Raw genomic sequence first — 23,376 nt, 5'->3', positions numbered from 1 at the left:
CTGAATTAGGCTCTATACAAAAGTGAATGAAGCTTTTCCCAATGACAAAATTACCATATCCTAGGCCACAAAGAGAGGCAGAGAGGTTTGATTTTTGCTCAAGAGATTAACAGTACCTGGTCCTATGGGTCCAAAGATAAATGACATATTGTTGCTGTCCCTGGTAGATTTAGCAAATACATAGACACATACATACATACATACATACATACATACATACATACATACATACATACATGCATGCATACATACATTGCCATAATAGTTGACTCTTGGATGAGGGCTCTAGCCTTTATAGAAGAATGGCCAATCTAAGGTGCAGACTTCTGTATGGCATAAGACAAACCCTAGATAGGAGGATGAGCCTGGAAGGACTTCATATGTATGTTTCCTTAAGGTTCTCATACTTTTGGAGGCACGGTATCTGAAATCAAGTCTTTGCTCCCTGGCTTCTGCTGACTTCCAGCAGGTGGCAGTAATTCATGTTTTCAGCATCAAATAAGACATGAAGTTCATTGTTATTTATTACATAATATCATTCATTTTCTGCCTTCTATACTCATGATCTTCATGTTAAAATGGGTCGAGCCAGTGCATAGGTTTCTATATCTTGTTTTCTTGCTGAGGCTGTTTCTGGGTTTAACTAGAATCTGATCTCTTTGATGGAGAATCCCATGGCAAACCACCCAACTCTACTCTAGGAACTGAAGGTCAGAATACCCTAGCTAACTTAACTTAACGTGGCCTTTGTTGAAACTGTTTGTGAATAATCTCCTCCAGCTAACCCCTTATCTTAAATGCCTGCTTGTGAGGAACCCTCACACGTCAGTTGGCTAACAGCTTAGTTTGGCTTCTGTTAAAATGGCTTATTATGGGAAGCATGCCCTGCAGCTTTGTAGGGAGATGCCTGGGTGAGGTCTCTGGTCTTAAAAAAATACTCTGTCTGCTTGAGGCCACACCTAGGTTCCTGAGCACTTGTATATGGTCCCAACCAGGTGGAATAAAGATTTTCAATTGGCTATACACTGTGCCTGAGTGGTCATCACTGGTGATCTCCCTGTGACAATGAAATCTTGTCCCCTTTATTCCTTATGTCTCTCCACACTTATTTTGAGAATTTTATATAAGAAATCTGTATTTATACCATCTCCACCATTCCCTCCCCCTCCAACTCCTTCCATGTCCTCCAATTCAGTTTCAAATTCATGACCTCTTCTTTAATTATTGTTTTGCAGACACACACACACACACACACACACACACACACACACACACACACACACACACACACTGACACACACACACACACACACACACACACCACCACCACCACCACCACCACCACCTATGTACAAATTCAACCCACTGAATCCATTTAGGGCTCATATATATGTGTTTAGAAATGACCATTTGAATTTGGATAACCAATCAGAGCAATCATTCCTAGGGAAGAGTTAGTATTCATAAATTACCAGTAGCTCTTCATAGATGAGTGGGACCTCATGAGATTTCCCTAGTAAATGTAGGGATTAAACTGATCTTGTCATTGTGCATGTCTTGATGGAGATTTCATGGGTGCAGCTTTATTATCAGTTCCCTAAGGAATTTTCTGCTACTAGAAATAAAACAACCAAAACCCAAATCAAAGCTGCTGTAAATATGTATCACTTCATATTGCTAGACAGACTTGGCAGTGTTGTTCACATGGTTCTGGCTTTAGAGTCATGAAGTATACACGAAGAAAAGGGTCATGGAATCTTCTTCCATTGTTAAACAGAGCAGTCAAGGCCAGGTGTGTGGTAGGGGAATACTGATATGGAGGCCTTGAAAGGCTGTTGCATAAAGTTGTGAAGGTGATGACTGGGTTGCTGTAGAGCCCCCCAAGATGTTGGAGATTACAGAGACATGAGACATATACCAAAGAGAGCTGGGGACAAGAACTAGAACCAGTCCAAAAGCAAAAGGTATGTTGGAGGCAGCAAATCCAGAGGGTCAGAGCCATTTAAGCCTTTTGACTTCAGACAGGGAGCTACAGAATTTGCAATCTTCCCTGCTGGATTTGGTCCGATATTTTCTCACTATCCCCTGATTTTGTGCTATTGTGTGTTGGAAGTGTAATCCAATTGCTGGTTTTAAAAGGACTTTCAGTTTAGACATTGTCTAGAGTCTCAGAAGAGATTTCGAACTTTCTGTTTTTAAAAATACTTAAAACTAAAAGAATATGGTGATTTTTGAAGTAGGATTAAATGCATTTTACATTTTGACATTGTCAGACACCAATGGAGGCCAGAGAGTGGAATGTGGTGATAAGGATAGTAATGACTCCCTTAGGCCCATGTTTGAATATGTGGTTCCCCATAGGTGGCACTATTTGGGAAAGATTAGGAGGTATGGTGCTGTTGAAGAAGGTATGTCACTGGGAACAGACTTTGAGGTTTCAAAAGTGGTATCTTTTCTCAGGGTGCTTTCTCTCTCTCCTTCTTGAGGATCAAGAAGCAAGCTCTCAGCTTTTCCTGCCACTAAGTCTTCACTACCCCATCATAGACTTTAACCTTTTGAAACGACACTAAATTAAATGTTTCCTTTTATCATTTGCCCTGGTCATAGTGTTTCATTACATCAATATGAAATAAGTAGTACAGTACTGTTTAATCTCTGTGTAATTACTAGAGATTAGTTTGCTATTGACTTTAAGCTTTACTTCATTGTAGTCAGTTTGGGCACACAGACTTATTTACTTTTTTCTAAATTTGATATTTGTTTTATGTCTCAGTGTATGGCCTGGGAGTACGAAGCTGGTGTGTGAGAGCTTGATTCTGTAATAGTTTCTTCTTCTTTACTGCTGTATTCTTTCCTGTTATCTCTCCCCATCTACTGGTCCCCTTCCCTCCCCCAAATAATTATACTTCCTCCCGTTTCACAGTTCCCCTTTTATTTTCATGTCCTAGATAAACGTCACATATATTTGCATATAAAATTAAAACACTTTATATTCATTTATCTTATTTTATATATATGATTGCACATGGGTGTGTGTGTACCATGAGCATGCCTGGTGCTTACAGTGTTCAAAAGATGTTACAAAGTTTCTCAAAACTGAGGTTTTGGATGGTTGTAAGCTACCATGTTTGTGCTGGAAAACTGAATCTGGGGGCTCTATAAGAGGAACAATGCTCTTCTTAACTGTTGTGTGAGCTCTCCAGCTTTTGTATATAATCTTTTATCTAGATTCCATATGAGAGAAAGCATTTGATATGTTTTTCTGAGTCTGGATCATTTCTCTAATATAATCTCCAACTCTACCTATTTCCCTGTGGCTGCCATAATTTTTATTGTAGTGGAATAAAATTCCATTGTGTATAAAAAACTCATTCTCCTTCTTCTTTATTTGCAATTATAATATAATTACATCATTTCCCCCTTTACTTTCTTCCCTTCACCCTCCCTCCATATAGCCCTCCTTGCACTTTTTCAAATTCATGGTCTATTTTTCATTAGTTGTTGTTTCAGGCATAAATGTATTCTATGAACATATGTCGTCTTAAACACAACATGCTCAGTCTTTATAATGCTACTCTTTGAATGTTTTCATTGGATGGCCATTTGGAATTTGACAAATACTTGGTATGTGTTTCCCTGGAGAAGACTATTTCTCTCAGTTGCCTAGAGTTCTTTGTATAGAATTGAGGTCTTGAAGGCTTTCTCCCATCCACTTTAACATGTCTATTGTTGTTGTCCTTGTTTAGCTCTTGTGTTAGGTTGGTGAGGCTTCAAGGGTGTAGCTTCTGACATTACTAGGAGACACATCTTATAACAAACTCCCTGATCCTCTGGTTCTCTTCAAATGCAGGGTCCAGAGGGTCCTGAACTGGAACTGACTTGAACATCTCCTTCCCGAGGACTAGTTTTCACAGTACCAGAAGGTGCCATTCAAGCTTTCAGAGGAGAGAAGCAATGATCAGTCATGTTCAGCTTTGATGCTTATGAACCACAACAAAGAGTAGCATTGAATGTTAGCTTTCAGGGTGCAGTAGTGACATTCACATCTGGGTGGTAACCAAAAGCTGTCTAATTGGATTTAAGACCCACTCAGCAACAGGAAAATCATGCCTCATACTGGAAACTCAGTTAACTGCTTAGTGCTACTGAAGTAATGGATCTAGGAGAATAACCCATAAACACTGCTTTACTAAACCAGTTTAATCTCTAACTAACTTTCAATATATGTCCTTTACCCACAGATAAATGTATTCCTCACCACTCATCAAGGAAAATTCTCTTTTTTAGCAGGAGTGTCAATTATAGAAAACTAAAAGCAATGGAGCCCAGTCCCAATGGATACATCTGTACCTCATTTTCTTTATTCATTCATCTATAAACATTTAATATGCCAATCTGTCATTGGCTTTATTTAACCATTTTAAGTGTAATACAATTTAGATACAGCTTTAAATTGATTGGTAGGATTTCTAAATAGAAATTGGTTCTCTTATAATGGGATAATCATATTCAGAGGTCCTGAACAGAAAAATCCTCCTTAGTGTTACTAGGTAATAGCCTTACTTGGGGACAGTGTCATCAAAATGTTTTAATATTCCCAAGATTTTAATGTCTAGCATGGATTCTTCTAATCTAATGGGTACTTTCTAGTGGCGTTTTCATAAATTGGTCTGAAATAATTTGTTCCAAGGCAATTTATTATATTAACGGGAACCTCTGTAAAAAAAAAAATGCTCCTTCTTCTACTTTACTCAAAATAACTTTTCTCTTTTTCATTTAAATGCTACTTTTTATTGTTGTAATGCTTGACTTTGTGCTACCTCTTGAAGTGCTTTATGATCACATAATTGGGACTGAGCTGGAACTAAACGCACCTAAGCAGAATGGTTGCTGCTCACCAAATGCATAATTATTGTCAGGAAGGCTAAAAATGTAGAATGTCTGTCAACTTTAAAACAAGTGCACAGGGGAGCAGTAGTGGGAAGATGGAAATCACAGCTGGAGGTAATGATTATTCCGAGCTTCTAGCTACAGCAAACATAGCATTTAGAAATTCACCAGCATTCCTTTTAAATGTTCAAAACTCTTTGCAAAACAAACCATACATTAACTAGAGCACTGGTGACTGAATTGCCTACACTCTGAGCTGCCTGCCCATAATTTTTAGGAAGGTATTTCTTCCCCCATACAACTTCAAAAGAAAGAATCATAGATCTTTTCCTTCAGAAAAGTGTATCCAAAAAAGGCAGAAAATAATGTAGCCATCCGTTGAGAAATAACACACAGCACTTGAATTTTTTATGTTTTTCAGCCCCTTGTAAGATTTGAGCTGAATTTCAGTCACATGTTCCAAACAGTAATATCTTACAAAGAGGCCATCACTTCTTAAAAACAGACCACGAGCTGTCCCTTGTGAGCCTCACGACAGGTGTGGAGCCATCTGTGCAAGGTGAGGAATGAAATGACTCAGTACCATCTTTTCAGGTATTAGGTCAAAAACTTCCAGAGTTTGACCTCGTAGTTTATTCTTCTTACACCTATGCATTGCAAAACTCAGGGGAAAGATTTCCACATGGCAATTAGCACAACAAAACTTTAGCATAGCTCCACAGAAGCTCCCTAGCAAGGTAGCAGTCTAAAGGTGACCTTTATAATATGTTCTATTATTAGCTGATAAACAGAGCTCAGGCCTAGGGGCTACAGGAAGGATCTGTGATAAGGATAGACTCTATTGGTGGAGGAGGCAAAATACATGGGACTTCTTCCATAAGAAGGAGTTCTATTCACTGAGAGACAAAGCCTAGGAGAGGGCCAAAACAAATTTCAGGGTACTGGAGGTGGGGAATTCAGGTGAGGATGGCTCCTAATAGAACAGCAAATGACCACTTGTTTGACCACTTTCACTGATATACTAGGTAATCAGACATCATTCATTCCTTTCCTCTGAAGAAAATAGGCCTGCCTGATTGACAACCCTGGTTTCTCCAATGCTTGCTCTAAGTTGTACTTCCTACCATAAGGCCTTTACTAATAAGCAAAGTTTACTGATTGGTATCTCATATATGATTCCTGTTGCTTCTTTCACATCTTATGTTGGCAGCACTCTTTGTGAGCATCCTTTTGCAATTTGCTAACTTACTGGTACAGAGCCCATGCTCCTTTCTGCTGATGAAACATAAGTCACAACCTTGCTGTAAACCACAGGTGGAGGATGAAGTCACATGTGAAAGCATCCTGATTCTGGCAGTAGGGTACTACAGTATACCCCTCCTGCTGGGAACTACCTTTCATCCTCTGTAGTAGGGCTTTGTAAGTGAAAAATCCTTTGTAAAATTCAGACAGTATTATCCACTACACAGGACTGGCTAGATTCCATAAAGCCTACCTGGAGAAATGCCAGTTCAATGCTACTACTTTTCAGGCAAGGAAATAATGACCTGAATATGTAAGTAATTTGCTGAAAAAAGCAAAACACACAAGCCAGGCAGAGATAGAGCACATTTTTAATCCCACCACTCAGGAGGCAGAGGCAGGCAGATCTCTGTGAGTTCAAGGCCAGCCTGGTCTATAAAGAGAGTTCCAGGACAGCCAAGGCTGTTAACACAGAGAAACCCTGTTTCAAAAGACAAACCAACCAACCAACCAACCAACAAACCAACCAATAAATAAATAAATAATAAGACTGAACAAAAGCAACTCAACCAAACCAAACCAAACAAAACTGGAGCTGTTATCATTGCTGAGCAATAGTTATCATTGAAAGAACTCCCAAGGTATTACAATATGTTAAGAAGCTCATGCCCTTAAACAGGAGACGATCCTTTCAAACACAGGAGGACACCATCTATATTGACAGAAGACAGATTGAATGTACCCCTAATGAACTGGCCCAAATATGAATTTATGCTGACAGAGTCCAGGCTTCATTCTGCAGGACTCTAGGATGAATTATGATTTCACACAGCTTCCCCAAAGTTCTACTGCATCGAACACTGTTCAATGAAAGTGAGATGCATTGTGTATTAAGCAGACCCATGAAGGTGTGTGGAGCCAGCACTGTCTTGAGTTGTGATAAATGTGGTTTCGATCTGGTGACCCTTACAGGTCTCTACAGGTCTACAGGGATGAATGTCCACTAGTGAAATTGCTTGCCTCTTGGCCAATGAAACATTACAGGCACTTAGAAGGAAAGAGATTGAATTGGTTTTATTTCAAGGATTAGGAATATACAAACATTCTCATTCTACTTGCATCTTTTATTTTTCTTGTGGAGAATAATTATGAAGTACAATATAACTATAATTCATTGGTAATTCACACCTGAGGGTTTCTTTCTTTTAGCAATGGGGCAGTACCATTATGAGAAGGAAATTGGTGAGAAGGATAAATTTAATACTTGGAAAATGTTTAGATTTGTTTTTTTTTTTTTTTGTATGTAGAGATTTATAGAACAGAATTTTCCAGAAAAAAAAAAAAACAGACTTTTATTTATGGGACTTGGCTGAGCCAGGATTTGTCCTCTAGCCTGGAAATGATTGCTAGAGAAGGATGGTCAACTGGATCATGCTTTAACTGTAATGGACACCTGTACAAAACTGTAGCCTTTGAGTTCATTAGAACCAAGGCAGCCAGTCAGCTCTCCTCTTTCACTGCCTGGTTATTTCTGTGTCATCATCCCTTAGTGGTTTTCTGCAGCGGGGGCATCATCTACCTTGAGCTCTTGGAAGATCCACTTTTGAGTGGATTCCTGGACTCTCAGGCTGTCGTAGTGTCCACTGAGGCAGCATCAAGCTGTCATCTCACTATACAACCACTCGAAGTTCAGAGAAAAGTGCTCTAAAATTTTTTGTCTTCTTCTCCTTGTCTGCTCTGTGGAGCTGAAGGCTTTGCTCTGTGGCAATCTCAACCTCTGAGTTTCCTAAGATCCAAAGTCCTATTGCCCCATCTGTCACTCTTCCCTACCCACTATCCCATTTAGTTTTTGTGTTTGTTCATTCTAAATTCACTTATTGGTAAGTTTCTAGGCTATAAAATACTGTTTAAGAGGTTTTAGGGAAAAAATACAGTTTGATCTTAATGAATCATGGCAGATGTATAAACTTCAAGTCATCCTAGCAATAATCATCATTTATTCTTGGTTCTGGTCTTTGCAATGGATGTTAAGTTCTTATGCAAGATTTTAACTCCTTGTGTACTGAAACAGATCTTAAAGTGATTGTTGTAGTTATTTGCTACCCTTTCCTATGTGTTTGACACAAACCACATTAAGTGGAATCTTACAGATCAGGGCAATTCTCATTTCACACAAACATTTATCTTAGTTAACCGGCCATATTACAAATATAAAATATTGAGTCCTATATTGAAATAAATAACAGTATCTGCCTCATTATTAGCAGAGTGTTGCAAAATGTCTCAGAGAAATGTTTGACAAGATGAACTAATTTATATCTTAAAATGTAATTTATGTTTCACAGATTAGCACATGACATAGTACTTGATAATCTGTCTGCCCAGATCTCTATGGACTCTACATGCTAATGTTAACAGGAGACTCAAATTCAGACAGAAATGCATTTATCCATGGAGGAACATTTGCAAACTATGAATAGGCTTTGAAATTTCAGGTTTGAGGGTTATGTTCTTAAACTTTGATGTTAATTTGAGAAGTAATCTAATTTCATTTATATGTAAATGTAAAAGCCATGGTTCTATCAAGAGAATTCCAATGTCTAACAAGTTACTCTATTCTATCTTCAGATTCAGCTAAGATGCAAACATGTTAATTAAATGAAATGAAATCGATCATCATTCCATCCATGCACTGGTTCTTCAAAAATGATGTTGGCTTGATGTTTCCTTTTGGGAGGGATTTTAACAAATTCAGTTTATGCCACAGGGCTTCTCTCTCCCTCTGCCTCTCCCCTACTCTCCCTCCATCCTAGAGGTCCTGGGGAAGAAGTCTCCTCTGAGCTCATTTAGGCTGGGACAACTTTGAAACCCTCTGGTCCTCTGTTTTCTCATGGGCTGTATGACGGGCCTCTTCCTGATGAGCATATCTTCCTGGTCATATTGCCCGGTCTGCGGTCTGCTCATCAAGGTACCTGCAGCCCTTCTCAGATTTCCAGTCTTTCACTTTGCTCTGCCACATCTCTCTGACTCTAGTTAGAAAAAGAATATCTTGTAAATCCTTGCTTCATTTAACTGGGCCACCTAGGTAATGGAAAACAATCTTCATCCTATAAATTCCATATTTATCATATAACTGGAAAGCCTGTTTGCCATGTGAAGGGCACATAGGCAGATTTCAGAGATTAGGGTGCCATTCTGTCTGGCATAGTCAACTTTCTGTATTGGCTATAAATTTCACTGACAGATGCTCTTAGTTTGACATCCTTCCTTATAATTTAGTCCTTTTATAGTCACTAGGATACTTAGATTATTGGCTTCAAATCTACCTTCCATTTCAAAGTAAATGTGTAGTGTTAGCAGACTTCCTTTGCTTCAGCTGCCACCCACCAATTACATTTACATTCAGAATTCTTTAGGTTGCAATTTTTCCTATTGTTTGTTTTAATTAGTAGAGTTTTATAGTATATTACTTGATTAAAATACTGATCTGTCTGATAGGCATTATGGCTTTGTTTAATTTCATTTTTGTCAAAATAATATACAATTTCTAAATTTTGACATCTCTTGTGTATTTCACAGTGGCAAAGGAAGCTGGTGAAACATTAAAGCATGTTTACTGAAGAGAATATTTATTCTGCATTAACAATCCACCATTTCAACTGTCTCCAATCTTCTGTAGTGTAACTGCTGTTATTTATATTTATTACTATTTTGAGATCTGTTGGTTAATATAAGATTTTGTACATGTGAGTATGACTCTTTTATTTGTTTTTCATACCCCTCTCTTTAGTTTTGCTAGATTTTATTTTTATTTAGAACAAATTGTGAAGTTGTATTTTCCAGTTACATCACTTTTTAAGATTATTAGGTATTTGTGTCATATTGTCTCATTTATTAGTTTTGGTATTATTTCTTTTTTTGAACACTACACTGACTAACATTTCTAGAACTATTCTGGCTTTCTATTTTAGATGGTCTTTGGGCAGAATTTTTCTGTCCCGCCCCGTTCCTATGCCCTTTAGTCCCAAATAAACACAAAGAGGCTTTCTATTAGTTATAAACTGTTTGACTGATGGCTCAGGCTTTTTATTGGCTAGCTCTCTCTTATCAACCCATTTCTATTAATCTGTGTATCTCCATGTGGTCTTGGCTTACCAGAGAATGCCCAATCATCCTACCTTTGTGGTAGCTACACGTTGTCTCTCTCGTGACTCACTGTCTGCATTCATCTTCCCAGAATTCTCCTAGTCTGTTAGGCCCACCTATACTTCCTGCCTGTCCAATGGCCAAAACAGCCTCACTCATCAACCAATAAGAGAAATATGTATTCAGCATACAGAAGGATATCCCCCATCAATGGTCTATGATTTTGGGCATTTACCTTCAATATATTTGTTGTTTTGTGTCAACTATGTAGACTTTTACTTGTTTATCCACTCTTACAAAAAAATTACTTTTTCTTATTAGGTATATTTAAAACTCTCTAATTATTGATATGACACATCTTACTCTATAGTGTTGGTATAGGATCTTTCTTACTTTATTTGCTTGATCTTTTTCTTTTCATTTCACTTAAAAATATTTTAGTGTTTGTATGTATGCAGAAACATTTGTTAATGTTTGTGTATGTAACTCTATATGTTTAGATGCACATGTATGAGTACATTGTGCACAGGCATGTTGAAACCATAGGACAAACTCAACTGTTATTGTTCAGCTACTGTCTACCTTACTTTCGAGACATGTTTGCTCACTACTGAGGTCCTTATCCAGTGGGTGAGGCTGGCTTGCCAATAAGCCCTAAGGATCTCCTTGCCTCTCCTGCTCAGTGCCTTGTTTACAACCACAGTCCTACCATGCCCAGCTTTTTCAAACTCAGATCCTCATACTTGCAAGGCAAACACTTTATGACTGAGTGATCACTCCTATCCCTTCTATTTCATTTTTAAAATTTTATAGACCATTTCATTATCCCATTTAATATCCACCTAAGTTTTTATTAGACCTTTAATTTACTGTTTTTGTAAAAATAAAGTAGTATTATTAGAATTAATGTTGTAACATTATGTGGGAACAGAAAGCCTTATAAATGTGCTATCTCCACACTCCCAGGCCTATGTCTGGACACACAGTTCATTCACCTGCTTCCCAAGATGAGATCCCATAACCCCATCTGCCAGCACCACCTACTACTTCCCAACTGGTGAGCCACACCATAACCAAGTCTTCCCATGCCATCTCCATCCTCGAAGCTTAGCTCCTGGGCTCAACTCTCAAATCAACTTTGCTTGGTGTACTCCCCAAAATATCACCTGCCATCTGCTCTATTGACTGATTTCCCTGGTTTAGTTCCCACAGCCATTTCCAACCCATCTCCACACTCCCAGGTCTAGCTCTAGGTGTATAACTCACATTCTTGTCTTGCCTTGTGAATTCTCCATAACCCTGCCTGTCTGCTCTCTCCACACTCCTAGGCTAGCTCAGGAGACACATCTCCTGCACCAGCCTTTCCTCTCAAGGTCTTCTCAATTTCACCCAGCTTCACTTACTCCCAAGCTTCCACACCTATCTCTGGTTTTAAACTTCTTCTCCTACCTTACCTGATGAATTTCTTTATAAACCTTACCCACCTTTACCATCATCATGCTCCCAGTCAGAGCCCTAGTTCTGAAGCTCCTGCAGTGGCCCAGTCTGACTTAGGCAAGAATCCTACATCAAACACAACCAAATCTATAAGTTCATGTGCCTAGATGATGCTGCAAAAATAGAAGCAACTGAAATGGCAGGAAATTATATCCATCCTACTCCCTGAGAAACCTATAAAAATGTTTTCTGATGAGTATCACTCAGATGAACCACAAGATATAGACTTTTTTAAAGCTATCATAATGCAGATCAAAGAATTGAAGGATTTTTTTTTTTTTTTTTTTGGTTTTTCGAGACAGGGTTTCTCTGTGTAGCTTTGGAGCCTATCCTGGCACTCGCTCTGGAGACCAGGCTGGCCTCGAACTCACAGAGATCCGCCTACCTCTGCCTCCTGAGTGCTGGGATTAAAGGTGTGCACCAGCAACACCCGGCAGAATTGAAGGATTTTAAAGAAGACTAACTGAGCACTAACGCTCAGTGAACTTGAAGAGGATTGGAATAAATACCAGAGTGATGGCCAGGAAACAAATATGCAAATGAACAAAATGAAGAAGGCAATTCAGAATTTGAAAATTGAATTCTTTCAAGACAGAAATATTGAAGAGAACTTAGGCTGAAGTAAAGGTGAAATTTAAAAACTAGATGACCCAGTTATAAAATTCATGGACAAGCATTACCAGTAGGACTGTCTGATAACTCAGAAATCCACAACTGGTCAAAGTGTAGAGAACAACTGATTGCAGAGTATCCAACGACAATAGATACATTACAATCCCTACATTTATGCCCTACAGAAGTGGGTTAAGTAAGAGCCAGAGGACCAAGACTTCTGTGGTGAGATAGTGTCTTCTGGATCTGTCAGAGAAGCTGCACCCATAAAATCTCAACAACGAGGCTGTGTAAACAAGAGTGTCACAATGATACTAGTTGATGCCCCAGAATGGTTGGGGAAATCTCCCAAGGCTCCACACCTAGGTGAAGAGCTCACCTGGAAAGAAAATGGGCCAGACCTCCTCGACTGCACTGGATCCAACTTGCTCCATTTCAACGGATACTCAGGTCAGAGCTTCGGATACTGACTTCAATCATGTTGAGGATTTCAAGTGAGATCTTCAATCAAGTGAATCCCATCTAACATGGACTGGATACAGTCCATTCAAGACTTTCAGTATACTAACATTTTCTTCCTACAGGACCCCACAAGGCTATCGTCATCCCATTTCAGCAGGAAATAACTTGGAGGATGCTACGCCCCCTTAGGGATAGCTTGTTATTATTTATGGTTGGGATTGGAAGGAGGTGTTCAGGCTTGGACACCTCTTTCAGATGATTTTAGGGTTTAGTTAAAATAGATAGTTAAGATGTGACATAAGCAGATTGTTTTGTCTTCTTATATTTCACCTTTGTGATTGTTAATTTTGGATACTTTACACTGTTAAGTTTTAATCCTCTTTTAGACTAAAAGGGGAATTGTAGGGGAAGCTGTAGCCACGCCTGCTTAGGGGCTGGCTACAGGTGTGCCTGGCCACACCTGCGAAGGCGTGGTCAGGGTGACATAGAGTGAGAGGCGTTCAGGTGGCTGTTTTCGGTTTCATTTTCGCTTTCGGCTTGCTGTACAGACTGCTGCCAGCCTGCTGGCTAGGTCGCTCTGTAAGTAAGCCTTTTTCCCTATTAAAATTAGTTGTATGTACCTGGCTCCATATTGGTAATTTCCCAAAATAGTTTCGGGTTATGGCTGCTGAGAAAGGGAGAATCTCTTCTCCTGGGAGGAGCTTCCTAATAGGTTTTCCAATCATAGTGGTCATTTGTAAATACATATACATATAAACCATACTGAATGCACTCAGCAGTGTGTGTGTGTGTGTGTGTGTGTGTGTGTGTGTGTGTGGCCAATAAGGAAGAAGAAGTTACGAATTTGTGAAAGAGTTTCACAAACATGGTTTGGGAAGACCAATGGGTAAATGGGTGGAAATTATATGAATACAGTATTCATGTCTGAATTTCTTAAAGCTACATAAAAGCATGTAAAATTATAATTGAATTTATACTTTAATCCTACAGCTTGCTTCTTTATATATTATAAATCCACATTGGAATGCCATCATTACTCTTTTAAATATTTACTATGACTTGAAGAAATAAAGACAATGAACCAAATAATGTTTATGTTACTCACACACTTAACCACTTTCTGAAATTTTCTCTACAAGTGTGCCCACTTTCCATTTGTTATCATTTCTGTTCAGTTGGAAGGCGTTATTTTAGAATTGTTGGAGAGCAACAGTTTTCTAACTATTGAATCTTCTGTTTTTTATTTTTAGAAAATCCTGTACAGGCTTTTATTTTCAGAGCAACAAAAAGCCATTAGGCAGAATCAAGCAAGGAAGTAAAGATCACTTATCACCCTGGGTAAACAGTTAATCGGGTGTTTAATATAGACCAAGAGGCAAATTCAGATGTCCTTGGCATGGACTGGACAAGACAAGGATGGAAACAGTCCAAATGGAGATATGAGGCTTACAGAAGAATGTGTCTTCTGAAATGACTGTGACAAGATAATAGAAATGTTTCTGTCACACAGTTTAAGCCACACTGTAAATTAACAAAGAGATATTGTGGTTTAGCAATATTTTAAAATATATATTTTTATTGAAACAAGTTTTAATTATATTAATAAACTAATAAATTAAATATTGTTATCCAATTAAGAAACAAAACCAGGAGACACTGCTTCAGTCTATTTCTTATTTCTTATTTATCTAGAATAAATGTAAATTAGTTTTCCATATAACATGGTACATTTAATTGCACACATGACATATTGGTAAAAATTAAGCATTCCTTTATGTACATGTAGTCCTATAAGATTCCAGTCCAGATAATACAATTTATTGTCCAATAGGTCACATTAATTTGTTATATTTACTTCTTTGGCAACTAGCATACCCCAGAGTACCATGACTATTCACAGATATGATTTAGTGAGCTGTGTGAGTAGCATATGAATATTAACCATAACGAGTAAAATTTAAGGATCCCATTCCATGTTTTCCTATTCCTTTTTTTTTTTTTAATATGGGGAGGGATGACAGAGCAAAGCTAAGTACTGTTAAGGAGAGTTTCCTCATAAGGGTAGTAAAAGTCTAATAAATCTCAACTGTAGGTGTTTCTGGCCCTAGAAGTGTTAGGGAATGAACAGAGACACTTGCTACCATGACCCAGAGACTGTAACAGTACTCAGTCATAGACAATAGAATTGTAGCCATTCAGGTTTGCAGTGTGCCATCCCACACAAGACTTGTTTTCTCAGACTACTGGCAATACTGCATTGGGTGTATTTCTAGGTTGGATGTAAGGGCCAGTCTTCTTTGAATCCATTTTCATAGTTCACATAATATCCCTACTGAAGCAATTGTATTTTATGCTACATATTTTTAAATTAATGAATGTATAAATAAATGAACTATATGAAACACTTGGGTAATATGCTATAAAACATAAAGATATTTATGTCACTGGCTGACCTAAGAGGGACCTAAAGATTTTATTTTGGTTGTCCATTAATAATTTATATTCAGGGCTAATCCTTCCTCCCACTCCTTGCCATATTTAAAGTGAATTGTTTCTGCTCCCTGGAAAGATGGCCTAGATCCTTTCTACTTAAGCACAGTGAATGCATCGTAAATCCATGCTGGCTTTCTTCATGTTGCCAAGAACACAACAGGATTGTTAGAGACTCTTTGTTCTTAGGGAAATGCTAGGTAGCCACTTATGAGTCCTAATATTCCATTAGCCAAATTATTCTCAGTATGTGTCTTCATTAAACAGAAGGACACCATGGGTTTAGTTGTCCCTGTGCTATTTTCCTCATTTTATCTTTCACTGAAAATATATAATGCTCTTGATTTTTTTAAATGCATAAGTTTTTTTTTTTAACATCAGCCTAAATAGAAATACATATGGGCTAGTTTAGGAGACTCAAGAAATGGTTTAACAAATCTATCCATCTTTTTTCATTCAGAGGTCAAATATTAACTATGTACAATAAGGCATTGTTCCACTAAACACCAGGTATATACACAATATTAAGACAACCTCTGCCAAGACTACCTTAGAGCTTAAAAAGAAAATAGGAAAGTAAGATAAAGTTAGACCTTTTCTATGATAAGGGGAGGTTCAGTTTCCTAGGTGTGGTCTAACAACAATATGAGTGGCTACCTCTGCCATTACAGGTGTATGGAAAAGAGATCAAGCAGTGTTAGGAGAATCTCAGCGAGTGGCATGTATTCCAGAGTCTAAAAGAGTGGATTGTAAATAGATAAGCAAAGTAAGAGAGAATGAATTTACAAAAAGGAAAAACACAGGGCATGGCACAGAACTTCCATGTATTTGGCATTCATTTAGTGGATTTGGCATCCATTTGGTAGGTTTGGAATCCCTTTGGTGGATTTAGATATCAGTGATAAGAAGATAAGGCTAGAGAGCTAGATTGACAGTGCCCTGTGGATTTTGAAATGTATTTTTCAGGGTAGACAGTGGTGGTCTGTGTTTCCCATCCACAGGTCTAGAAGGACCATCTTTATACTTACTCCACACTTATGGATACAACCATCCTGGTGGCGGAGGTCAACCAATGGCTCAGTTTTTGACAACAACACAGCCAAAAATTCAAACTATTCTGGATAATAGTATGTTCATCTGTGTGTTTTAAAATATCTTCCAGTGAAGATTTGGTATTGAAAAAGGTAAGGCAGGAAAGATTAGAGTCACATAGATGTACATTGTTAAAAGATTGTGACAGCGTTGTGCCTTCTCACAAAGATGCAGGTGAGAGACGGAGAGATTGAAAGAGGTAGAACCAATGATATTGATTAGAAGAGGAGCATGAGAGTCACCATAACCTTTGATGACTTGTTGGTGGGCAGGTAAGACTAATCAATATGGGGGTGTGTGTGGAAGGAGGAGCACAGAAACACTTCTATTTTGCATGTACCAAGGTTGAAGTTCCTTCAGCAAACTCAAATAGACATGATACCACATGAGCAGTGAGCATGGTACCCTAGAAGGGAGTCCAGCCACAAATGGAGGAGAAAAGTCCAACTTTTGTAGGAAACCACAATACATGTGAATGAAGATGTGAAGTAGTAGGCAACTCCTGAGGTGACAGGGGCTTGGTGAGAGTGCCTCCTTTAGCAGCGACAGAGAATTGGGGGTTTATTTCTTTATGAGGTATAAAGAGAGCCAGGGAGGTGCATGGCATGGAGACCAAAAGTGGATGGAAGGAATTTATTACTAGTTCCAAATGATGGAAAGACAAAAGTCCAGAAGAGCCTTCTGGTTTTGATTTTAAGGATCATTGGCAGCCTTGGTCAAGACAGTTTCTAGATTGTACAGAAAATAATTTTCTTCAAACTCAGGCTGTAAGTGATGATAGATTTTCTGTTTGAGAAGAATGTACTAGATTTTGTTTGCCATTGCTCAAGACCTCCACATTTCAGTGATATCTAGAGCATAACCAAGCCATAGGTTTAAAGGGCATTTATAGTTCCTCCAGGAAAAAAGAGCAGAGTGGAGGAACTGGACAGAAATGAAGGGATGAATGAAGTCTGAATCTTCAGTAAGTGGAGCTAACATCATACAAGAATTAATAAGTGACCTTCAAACACCACAATCCACAAGTCATATAGAGGAAATGTGAGATGCCCTTGGCAACTACTAGGCCTCCAGTGGACAGCAGGAAATAGAAATGCCTGTGTGCTACCCACATGGCAACAGTAAACAAGGGTAAAATGATCTCTCTCTTCTCCCCCATCTCTCTCTCTCTCTCTCTCTCTCTCTCTCTCTCTCTCTCTCTCTTCTTTTCCTCTTCTCTCTCCTCATCTTCTCCAACCAAGACTATTGACTTATGTTAACGAAATATCCTTCTTTCACTGTTTACTCTGTGTTTTAATCTTTCCACCCTATCGCAGCCTCCACTTTGTTGTCCTTACTTTCACACAAGGACAGTTATGGGCTCAACAAATAACCTGGGATGAAAAAAAATATTCTAAGGCTCTCTTTTATTTTTAGAACTGTGTTAGAAATCACCCTTGTCCCTGGAGTTTGAGAGAATTAGTTCATGATACCCCACAGCACTGAGCACTTAATTGGCTTCTGCTTTAATTCTAGGTGTCGGAAGCAGAGTCTACTTAATAATTTAGGCTCTGATATTTTAGGATTGAATTGAAATGACCTTTGTATATTGGGGTGTATGTTTCCTTGAAAATCCATGTGTAACTGAGCCTCAAGCATTCTGGCTGTCACACTATACAGTTTGGCTTACACTGACAGTAAGTCACATCTATATCTGTGACATTCTTCAGTCAGTTCATATTTGCTAGTATACACAAAAATGCCCGAGCACCAGATTTCTCAGTTTATTATTTCCTTTTCTTTGATTATTTATACAGTGAACAACTCATATTAATTCAATTAAAAAGAAGTATTTGGATTGCAAATGAGTTCAGAGGAAAGAATCCAGGGAAATTGAAGTTTCTCTATTGCCAAAAATTTAGTAGCAAAGAGATATATTTGTGAAAAACAGCTTTTCATATTTTCTAAAATAATACACATGGCTTTGATGAACATGTGAAAACAGTCTTAAAAGGAGGAATATGTATTTTAGTTAATATAAACATGAATCATCTAACTTAAAGTTCATATGTATAAATGCCCTTTATACTTTTTAATATATCTCATATTGCAGGATGTAAATGGGCTCTCCAGATGAATAATTGAAACGAATGATATAGCAGCAATTCAAATGATTCCTTATCAATAAGTCTTTGCTCCAAGCTGCCCGAGTCCTGCTTCCACATGGGTGCTTTCTGCCAGGCCACCCAAGTTCTGCCCTCTGCCATGTTAAGGTCCCATGTAACACACAGAGACTTTTATTAGGTACAAATGCTGCTTGGCCAATAACTAGGATTTCTCATCTGCTAGCGCAGTCTTAATTATCATAAATCAATATATTTTATAAGACTTATCTTATCAGATGCCAGCAGAAGCATCCTGTCTTCCCAGACTCACATGGTGACTCTGTACTTTCTCCTACCTTTCCCAGAATCCTCCTTGACTCCTAGTCCTACCTATCTTGTTTTCCTGTTGGCCAACAGTACTTTATTTATCAACCAATAAGACAATCATATACACAGAAGGACCTCCCCCATCAATTCCTACTTGAATTTAGAGAATTATTTCAAAATTCAATGTATCCAATAAATAATTATTATGTTCCTTCAGCATTGTAGACACATTTATCTACCATAGAAATTTTTACTGCAAACAAAACTGCCAGGGCCTTCAATGTCTGTGCAGCTGGATGAAAAATAGAGTAAGTAGGTAATTATGTGTGTGTACTTACCATGATGAGTGAATTATAAGAGGAAAGACAGCATCTTAGATCCATGCTGAGTTGTTAGCATCTTACATGCGTGCTGAGTTGGGGATCTGGTCTCCTGGAGAAAGGAAAAACTGAATGTTTTTTCTTACATATAGGAAGTCATGTGCAGAGCATAGCTGTTTAGGCACGTCCAGGCAGAAGTGAGAAAAACAGAGGGTAAGACACAAACTACAAAGAATGCAGCAAGCTGGTGGTGAGTGCAGATTAGGGAGCAGTGACAGATGGGGCATGGCCAGTAGATCTCAGGCAGACACAGAATATGTACACTATGCCAGAGATTCGATTTCATCTCAGGTCAACAGGAAACAGCTGTTGGGTTGTAAATATCGGACAAGCGTGATGACATTTGTGTTTCACAAGAAGGATGGGATAAGAACATGAGTGAAAGTGGCTTATAAGCCATTACATAAGCCCAGAAATGTACTGGTGTCTGGTGACTCCCTTAGATTAGGAATACAGAGTGGACTCTTTGGAGTGACACCTAAGATTCATAAACAAAGGATCTTGGTGATTGGTACGTGTGTGTGTGTGTGTGTGTGTGTGTGTGTGTGTGTGTGTGTGTGTGTGTGTGCTGGAAGCCATGTGACTTCTTTGGGGGCAAGGCCTGACAATAGTAAAAACAATTACTCCTTTTGCCAAGGCCTGGGAGAACTGGGAGAATTTAATCCATTTCTGGCAAGGCCGAGGATAGTTCACTGATTCTGGGCATGACCCCAGGAGCATATGTGCTACCTGCTCTCCTTTTGTCCTTAAAAAATTATATTGCTAGAGTTTCACTTTCTCAGAGCCATAGTTGAAATGGCTATCTTATTAGGAAAATGTTCTCCTGATGACTCTCCTCTGTTAACTCTGATTCAGCTTCTAAAGCCTTTGTTGTTTCAAGTGTGACCATGAATTCAGGATTCTTGTGAACAGGATGTTGCCTTTCTAATGCACTTTGTGACTGGCCTGGAAGAGTCACAGAAGTTCACGACAGTATTGCACATTTGCATAATTGTCCTGGAGAGAATGATTCTAACCACAAGAATCTAAGAGTAATGCAAATGAATAGATGGTATCAAGAGTTAATGGGAACAGTCTAAGAACAGGGAACAAAGCAGAATCATAGAAACCCACAATGCCCTCAATTCCTATAGCTGCTAATACTGTAGGAGACAACACTGTAGGGAGCTGAGAGGAAGCTGACATGAGAACAAGACATGAGCAGTGCCAACTACTAACAGTAAGCTTTTAAGTTATATGGTTTACAGGATGATGGGAGGAAACCTGGTATGATCCCACAGGAGATAGAATAGTATGAAATGAAGAATGAATTGATTCAGTCTTGGCTGATAAGTTGATTCTGAGAGCTTAGATTTGACCAGAGATAAACATTAAGCATTAGAGCCAACACTCTCTTCTACTTTGCATGATGCTGTAACCTCAAATCCTGCCAAATAGGCACACTGTTTTACCTGTAGGTGTGCCTAGTTAGAAAACTTCCTTTGTTGCTTGCTGTATTGCTTATCCTTCTAATATTAAAGCTATGAATAAATTAGGTAATGATTACTGGTATGAATGTTGGGGAACAAAAAGGAAATGAGGCAAGGGAACAAAGTGGCAATTATCGTAATTATTATTAGAAACTTAAGGAAACATATATGATTGTAAAACTGCTCATGCCAACTATTGAAATGACATAAACAAAATCAGCTGAGGCTATCTGGGGACACATGTTTGAAACAGGTGGTCAGAGTTTTTTTCTTTTGTTGATTTCTGTCCCAGGTCATCAGATCCCTTAGGAGCAAGGCTCCCTGAGTGTGTGTGTGTGTGTGTGTGTGTGTGTGTGTGTGTGTGTGTGTGTGTGTGTGTGTTTTTGGGTAGAATCATTGAGAAAAAGAATCACTGAGAAAGAAGGATGTAGTAGTCAGTGGTGCTCACCATGTATTACAGAATTTCTGATAAATACTACTGAGAATTAATTATGCCTTCTGGAGTACTATCAAATAACATAGCATGCAGAAGTAAATTTAAAATGTGTCAATATATTATACTCTTCTAAATATTTCTACATACAGTCAATCCTTAAGTAACATTACTTTTGCATGATTTGCTTTGAAAGAAAGTTCAAATGATACTTACATAAATTAAAATCACTTTTATTGATCTTTCCAGTTAATTTCAGAAAATTTTTCAACATATAAAAGGTGGATAACTTACACAACATTAATCATAGTTTAAAGTAAGAACATTATATATTCCTGTAAATAATGATACCATTTTTAACAGTCATCTCTATTCACCTTCCCAGCACATCTCTTTCTTCTCCCTGTACTTAGACATTCCTTTGTACAATAAACCACCCAACACTTATGATAGGGAATCCAATCTTTGCACCTTCTGGTCAGTCTCCATGAGTTTTCTGGCTCTTTTGTAGATTCAACCTCTACCTACTGGAGCTACCCTCAATTCTTACAGATAACATAAACATAGGAGACACGAGTTTAATGACTGATCAACCGTTTCATCATGTTGCTTGACTGACCTCATCTACTTCTTACACCAAAACACTATGGCAACCATTGTGAATACTTCTATTTCACAGGAAAAGAAACAGATGTTTAGAGTGGACATGCAAATTATTAGGGCCAAACAGTTAATAAGTGACAAAATATAGATTCACAAATAGGCTGTTTGAGATCCAAGCACCCAAGTATGCATTCCTTCTCACTCTGCTTAGTCTTCACTCACAATTCTCTGATTCTTTAGGAAGTCATGACAGTGTGGATCAGATAGTTCAAACCAAATTGTTCTCCACGTTGTCACTCCCCTAGTCTTAAGTTGGAACTTCACTCAGCACAAAAGGGATGAATTTAATGTTTTCCTTGCTGATTTTTGCTTTATCAAACTTCCTCTATGATTAATTCAGCACAATGAATACTGGACAATTGTTTTATTTTTAAAATTTTTATCATTCTTTTATAACTTTTTGAGACAGAAGCTGTTTGTTTGCATAATTGGTTTGTCTCTTTTTCTTTGAGACAAACAGCTTTATAGTGGCCAGGGTTGGTCTGTATCTTGCTTTGTAGTCCAGGCTGTCCCAGAAGTCACAATCCCCCTGCCTAAGTCTACCAAGTTCTGGGATTATAAGCATGTACCACCATTTATTTCTGTATGATTCCTTGAAACTTTCAGTATCAATTTCTCGACTACTTTTAATCATTATGACATTGTCGATATCATTCTAGGCCTGGCCTCAAATAGTCGGCTAAATTTTCTGTTCTCATCTCCATCACAATCTCCATCTGCAGGATTCTTCCTGCAAATCTCTCCAGCTCTATGGACTTGAAATTCTACTCTTACAGCAGGTGGCTCCTGACTACACAGGCTATGTGATAGCCAAACCATTAGTGTGAGCAGCAGGGAAGTGATGGGGTCAACTCACTGTGTTCAACTATATCTTTGCTCTTCATTGCATCAAATCATTTACCAACAACAATAAAATAGCAACCAGTAGTTATTACAGCATGTACATCTACACGTTCTCCACATATCAAAGACCATACTGAGTTCAAATTTTTAGTTCTGGAAATCTTTTAAAATAGACTTTATCAATCACTGTTAGTTGATAAATGAGATGAGGAACTCTCATTAACCTAATGGTAAAACCCTATTGTTAAAGACACAACTTACTTATGGGATTGGATATGGAGAAATCAAGCTTGTGCCCAACTAGAAACCCCTCTCCTACTGAGTAGCATTCATAATTCTGGAAGGTACTTTGCACACTTTCAGAAGAGAAAAGTAATCATCAATATCTCCCAGTTGCATACACTGACACCTACAACAGTGACCTGCCTGTACGATATGGGAGTAACAAGTCACTTTTTATTTGGCTTTAAGGCTCACTCCATGAGATGAAACCCATATCTGATACTGCTGAAGTGGCCAAGAACCTTAGACAGATAAATCATGAGCCTATGGAAAAAACATATTGCTACTATTCTATGAAAAAAAAATCATAGCAAAATAATGACCCCTAATGGCACATTGCTATTCCTATAGATCAGGGAATAGCTCAACCCTCATCTGAGAAGCTTTTTCTTTCAGTGGAGACCTACAACTGAACTATGTGCAGAGAACAAATTTTGGACTGTTCAGCTCTGAATGGAATGCCA

The 23,376-nt window shown here is 38.3% G+C and overlaps 1 long non-coding RNA gene across 5 annotated transcripts in view; it reads left to right on the top strand.

Annotated features, from left to right (window-relative positions):
- LOC103161027 overlaps positions 1 to 9,882 on the top strand; it is a 235,096-nt gene extending 225,214 nt beyond the window's left edge. For all 5 annotated transcript variants that reach the window (XR_003484487.2, XR_003484489.1, XR_003484486.1 and 2 more), the window contains 2 exons: positions 5,312 to 5,449; positions 9,712 to 9,882. This is a non-coding gene — a long non-coding RNA (uncharacterized LOC103161027). The remainder of the gene's footprint in view (positions 1 to 5,311; positions 5,450 to 9,711) is intronic.
- Positions 9,883 to 23,376: the final 13,494 nt, after the last annotated feature.

The sequence above is a fragment of the Cricetulus griseus genome, chromosome 4 (assembly GCF_003668045.3).
Source record: "Cricetulus griseus strain 17A/GY chromosome 4, alternate assembly CriGri-PICRH-1.0, whole genome shotgun sequence".
In the NCBI taxonomy this organism is placed as follows: domain Eukaryota; kingdom Metazoa; phylum Chordata; class Mammalia; order Rodentia; family Cricetidae; genus Cricetulus; species Cricetulus griseus.
Note: the sequence above shows the minus strand (reverse complement) of the source record. Positions and strands in the feature narration are given on the sequence as shown.